At 40.4% G+C, this 6,000-nt stretch overlaps 1 protein-coding gene across 2 annotated transcripts in view; it reads left to right on the top strand.

Annotated features, from left to right (window-relative positions):
* Window positions 1–2,761: 2,761 nt before the first annotated feature.
* The window catches only part of ZNF652 (zinc finger protein 652), a 110,108-nt gene continuing 106,869 nt past the window's right edge, over window positions 2,762–6,000 (top strand). For both annotated transcript variants that reach the window (XM_056816882.1, XM_016430539.2), the window contains exon 1: window positions 2,762–3,006. The gene's annotated coding sequence lies outside the window, so the exon portion shown is untranslated. The remainder of the gene's footprint in view (window positions 3,007–6,000) is intronic.

Genomic DNA, 6,000 nt, shown 5'->3' with positions numbered 1-6,000 from the left:
TAAATATAAAATATATAGAGTAGTTTATGTGAGGGGGGGGGACACTAACAATTTAGGGTGAGGGGGATTAGGGAAAGCCCTGAGGAACTTCTAGGAAATTCTTTCTTCTGAGAAACTAGGAATTCCAAGCAGTGGAAAGGAGGTGGCATCCCAGGCATGGGTGGGTGAACAGCTTGTGCAAAGGTTGGGAGATGAAATGTGGCAATAACGAGTAGACAATTTGTCTGTACAATGTTCAGAGAGTTGTTTCCTAATGAGCATCAATTTAAACAGATTCGTCTTACAGATTCGGGTGATTCCATAATAGTTTGCCCTCTCAGTGCATTAGATTTTGTAAACTAAGCCAGCAAGCCTAGGGCAGGAGGACTCCCAGGTTGGGGATTGGACATTGCAGTCTAATGGCCAAATGTAGGCTACCCAAAATGCTCCCCACTCTACCCTACTAGCAAAGGAGAAAGCAGAACCCTGAGGGTGTAGAAGAATTAATAACTTAATGCCTACAAAGCTCTAGGAACAACTTTACAGATAAAGTCTCATTATCCTTAATTGTTATTATTGTTGTTGTTATTGTTATTACCCCTACTCCTGTGAAAAGCTGCCACAGGACTCACTGTGACCTCAGGTCAGGGGTTTAATTAACACCTCCATTAAAAGAGAGGCCTCCAGGCACCCTGCTACCACCCCCACACAGACTCCACCCTTTCCCTGCTCCTCTCCACCCTGGTGGCTCCCTTCCAGGCTGGTCTCTTTCTGCCCTCCTCAAAACACTTTTTTTCCTTTCTTTTTTCTTTTTTGGCAATACTAATTCTTCCTTCAGCTCAGCTACAATATTCTGGCACCCACCCTGGTGACTTCTTCATTCCTCCTCTCCCCCATGACGGACAGATCTCCTTCTGGCCACCCCCATGTTCATCTTCCTCCTAATTCCCAAAAGAGCTCCTTCCTTGTTTGCCAGGTGCCATACTTCTCTTGGGGGGTCTTGATGATCAAGGAAGTCAATGACAGCTTGCCCAGGCCCCTACTTCTCACAGTCCTGCCCCAAAACTCTCAGCCTACCATAGCCCAATCCTGGATAGAACTGACCAGGATTGCTCCTCCTGCTTGTGGGGCCGGTTGGGTGGGTTGGCTGGTTTTGAATTACAGAGTTTGGCACTGCCTCACAGCCCTGTGCAGCTGCCTTCTTTAATTAATTTATTCCAATTTTTAAAAATCATCTCTTAAATTGGACCTCATCAAATGCCTCTGGGGCATATGTCATGTCAATTACATGTAACAATTAAAAGCGTGCCATAAAGAAACCCTTGGCCTTTTTAATGAGGATCAGCACAAGCCAGGCTTAACTCCTCAGGTTCATCTTGCTAACAGGTGTCCTTGGGGCCAAAAAGGTGGGGGAGGAAGGACGGGAAAACCGGATTGAGATGTAGGATATTGACCTGATACAGCAAGCATAGAGTAAATGGAGGTACTCTTGAAAGAACTCTTCTCTTTCTTCTAAAATTTCTGGGAGGCCTACATGATGCTAATTGGAAAATTTCTGTTTCACAGGAAAGAATCCCTACTCCCTGAAATGCAATTGAAAAGTCCTGCTTCCCTTTTCTGAAGAATGAAGGAAAGAAAGAAATCAGCCTGCCTTCCATTAATTAAAAAGGAAGCATGTTCAGCAGAACAAATGTCACACTAGGAGTTGAAAGAAGCCTGGTTTGGATAGTCCAGTGACCATGGGGAATAGTTACTTTGGTTCCAGAATCTCAGTTTTTCCATCTTTAAAATGGAAATGAGGCTTAAACCAGATAATGTGAAAAAATATTATATAATTGTCAACTTCTGAAACAGTGCCTTGTCCTGCAGGCCCTCATAGCAGGAGAGAGGATTTATTTTTTTGACAATGAGGATGGTGTGCTACAGTTATCCATTCTCCTTTGCCAGCGGGTCACTCCATGACTAATGGCATGCAGTTTAGAGATAGCTAGTAACATGTAAGGGAACATTCTGTGGCTTGTGTCACAGAACTTTTCCTCAGAGGTGAAAAGCAAACTGACCTGGGAAGGGGTCTAAATCCAGCAAAACTGGCTCCATTAGAGTTGTATTCTATCCAGCCAACCTGGAAAACAATCATGTAGAAAATGTCAATATACTTTTCTTTATTTACTTCATACATTTATTCATTGTTGTTTACAGACTTGCCTGAGAGTCACTCTGTTCCCTAATGTTTGTCCAAATCTGTGCTGCCCATTTTAGACCAAACTCCCAGAGGGCAGAGGCCAACTCTGTTTGTATGGTGTCCAGCTCATGACTATGCACAAATGCATGCCTAATAAATACTCTTGTATGAGAACGATGAGAAGATTAGAGACTTAAAAATGATAAATCAGACTATGGCAGTGGGTCATGTTATATTAATGATGGCTAGGTAGTGACTTGATTCTGAGCAGAGGGGAGGTGGTATCAAGTGAAAACAATCAAACAATAAAGCAAACAACCTGAAGGCTAACATATATATATATATATATATATATATATAAAATTAATTTGGAACCCACTATACATATAAACAACCCATATGTAACCCACCACTCTCAAGGCAAAGGTGGATAGAACCATCCCCAACCCAGTTCATTCCAACAAACCTACTTCCTCTTCTTCTGTCCTCTAAGGTTGCCTTTGATGTTCACTTTAATCAGATGGTTTCACCTGTATACAAATGTTGGGATGGGGGGAAGGGATGTACAATATAATTTGTTCAGGATCTGCCAACACTCCTCTTAGAGATGGGTCTGGGTAAGACAAAGTTCATTCAGTGAATCTGTGACCGATGAAGCCAAAAGTCCTGCCTGGATCAGTCTTACCCTATGAAGGCTCTCCATGGAACCCAACTCCATGAAAGTTTTGGAAGAAGCTTGAATGAGACCTTGGAGAGCTAGAAATGCCTTAGAGCCTGCCTGGCTAAGAATCAGAGAAGACTCCATGCCCATTTTATTAATCTCACACTCGCCTATTAATATTACTGTAAGTACATGATGGGGTACATTGAAGAGTGGGATTCAGTAAATGTTCAGTAAGCTCACTGACAGCAGAAACTGTTTTTGTCTTTGTATTTGCAGGACTTAGTTCATGGCAGGAGTTTGAGATGTCCAATTGAATAAAAGAAGAAACATTTATTAAATATATGCTATGTTCCTGGCAACTTTGAAATTGTCTTTGGCCTCAAGGGGCTTATATTTGAATTCATTCAAGCCTATATTTCCATTGCCTCTTTAAACTAAATCTAGTAAAGATATTTAGATGTTGTTGATGGATTATAGTGCATAATACTGGGCTTGGAGTTGGAAAAACCTGTGTTCAAATTCTTCAACACTGTCAGAATCTAGGCAAATCACTTCATCTCTACCTATTTCAGGCAAGCTTTCTAGGAGTTAACTACTAAATAGAGATAGCTGTGATAGTTCTGGGACAGGTGTTCTCTACATGTAGGAAATCATGGATCTTTTGCTTTTCCAAGTATGAAAGAAAAAATTTAAACACTAGGAGAATATGATACTTTCATAGAAGGAGACATAATAATTAATGTGGGTCTGGGAGCCAACCCTGTAAAGGAGACTCTAATCCAAGACCAGGAAGATTCTCTCTTCTAGTCAAACTTTCAGGAAGGCCAGAGGTGGATATCACATAGCACCCCAACTCTGCCTCCTGGCTTTTCTGCCTTCCTTCAAATCCCACCTTTTACAGGAATTCTTCTTCCAAACCCTCTTAATTCTAGTGCCTTCTCTCTGTTGATTATTTTTATTTTTCTAAACTCTTACCTTCTTATTATCAATTCTATATATATATATATTTTTTTTTTGTTTTGTTTTGTTTAAACCCTTACCTTATGTCTTGGAGTCAATATTGTGTATTGGCTCCACAGCAGAAGAGTGGTAAGAGCTAGGCAATGGGGATTAAGTGACTTGCCCAGGGTCACACAGCTGGGATGTGTCTGAGGTCAGATTTGAGCCTAGGACCTCCTGTCTCTAGGCCTGACTCTCAATCTACTGAGCCACTCAACTGACCCTCTTATTATCAATTCTAAGAGAGAAGAGCAGCAAGAGCTAGGCTACTGGGGTTATGTCTTGCCCAGCTAGAAAGTATCTGAGGCCAGATTTGAATCCAGGTACTCTTGATTCTGGCTTGATATTCTATCCACTCTGTTGATTATTTATAATTTATCCAGTTCAGAGATGGCTTATACATTGCTGTTTGCATATTGTTTCTCTCATTAGATTATGAGTTCCTCAAGAGCAAGGATTATCTTTGCCCTTTCTTTGTACTTAGCACCAGTACTTGACACATAGCAGGTATTTAATAAATGTTTATTATTATTATTATTGACTGATACCTAGCTCAGCATCATCTGCTATGACTTTGCCAAACTGTAGTTTCTCTCAGTCAGAAAATATGAAAGGGAAAAGTTAAAGAGGAGGATGATGTAGGCCAGGAAACTGAAATCCTAGGGACCAGGTATATTCAGAGATGAATTTATACTGTGTACTGAGGCAGCCCCAAGGCATTAACAGCAGCAAGAATGAACTGCATTAGGCCCTTGGGACTAGATTCTGGGATTCCCCTGGTCCAGGAGAGGGGAAAGAAGGGAGGGAAAGGTCATTAAGAGTGATGCATAAGGAGAGTGAGATATCTACAAAGAGCCATCCTTTTATCACCAGAGAGTCACAATGGGGCTTTGTAGTATTCCCTCAGACTAGGCATGCCAGTACTACCACGCAAAATTTTTTATCTCATTAGTATATAACAACAAATTCTTCCATCCTTCTTCCTCAAGGTAAAGCAATTTAAGCAGATGGGGAAAGGAGGCTTCTCTACCTCCTTTGAAGAACTCCTGGGAAGAAAATAAGCTCTAAGGGAAGCTAGATATCAACTAGTCTTAACTATTTTATTTCATAGGTGAGGAAAATAAGGCCAAGAAAAGTCAAATGATTTACTAAAGGTCTTGTGTTTAGGGCTCACTAGCCTTAACACCAGATTCTTATACCTGACTAAATGCCTCCCACTACTGCTTAAGTATTTTCCACTAAAGATTTCCGCCAGGGTAACAACATTTTCTCCCTGACTGGTCATATGTAATATCATTTTCAAAGGTCATTCATTGAAAATATCTACAACTGAAGATTTTCATTTAAAGTTGTTGGGAATACAAGTACTGAGGTCTGGGGCTCATATGAATTTACAATCAATATCAGGAATCTTTTGTGCTTAGAATAGGAAAGGTTCAGTCAAGAAATCAGTCCCTTATGTTTACAAAATTTTTCTTATTTCCCTTCTGTGGTTTTGAGTCAAGCTTAGTTTCTCCTCACCCTCTAAATTTCATTCCCCAGGATATCTGCTCCTGGGAAGCAGCATCTGTATTGAAAAAAGTTTGTGTGAAACAGAAAGTGACTTCAGTGTTAGAGAATCTAAAATGTTTTTAATATAGGAAACTGGGTTAGAATCCCCAAAATCAAAAGGGCAGAAACTTCAAGGAAGCTTTGGTGGGGAAAGGGAGGTGTTGAGCTTGAGTTGCCTTTGGTAACTTCATCTTCATTCTCTCTCAATCTCTCTCTTTCTTTCTCTATATATACTTACATGTATATGTATGTAAATATGTATATTTTGGTGAAGGAAATGGAGTTCTGTTGTTCTAAAGGTGGATATTTTTGTTATCTCATTAAGGGCATTATTAACTTCTAACAATAAGTTAGTAAAATGACCAATAGCAGCTATATGTCTTTCTATAAATTACCAAGTGTTTTGGGAGTCAGCCTCATTTACTCAGTTCCATAAACATGAACTAACCAAAAGAGGACGACCAAACTCTACCTGAGTTACCTTACAGTTTTATAGTTCTGGGATTCCGTCCTCAATGTGGGACTTTCCCTCTCTTGGTACTCCTGGTCCCTTAGTCCCTTACTATTGCCTCTTCAGGCTCACAGGAAACCTTGAGCTTTTTTTGCATGTATTAACTACCTTGAG

The sequence above is a fragment of the Monodelphis domestica genome, chromosome 2 (genome assembly GCF_027887165.1).
Source record: "Monodelphis domestica isolate mMonDom1 chromosome 2, mMonDom1.pri, whole genome shotgun sequence".
In the NCBI taxonomy this organism is placed as follows: domain Eukaryota; kingdom Metazoa; phylum Chordata; class Mammalia; order Didelphimorphia; family Didelphidae; genus Monodelphis; species Monodelphis domestica.
The sequence above is the reverse complement of the archived record's forward strand: the minus strand, read 5'-3'. Positions and strand labels throughout refer to the sequence as shown.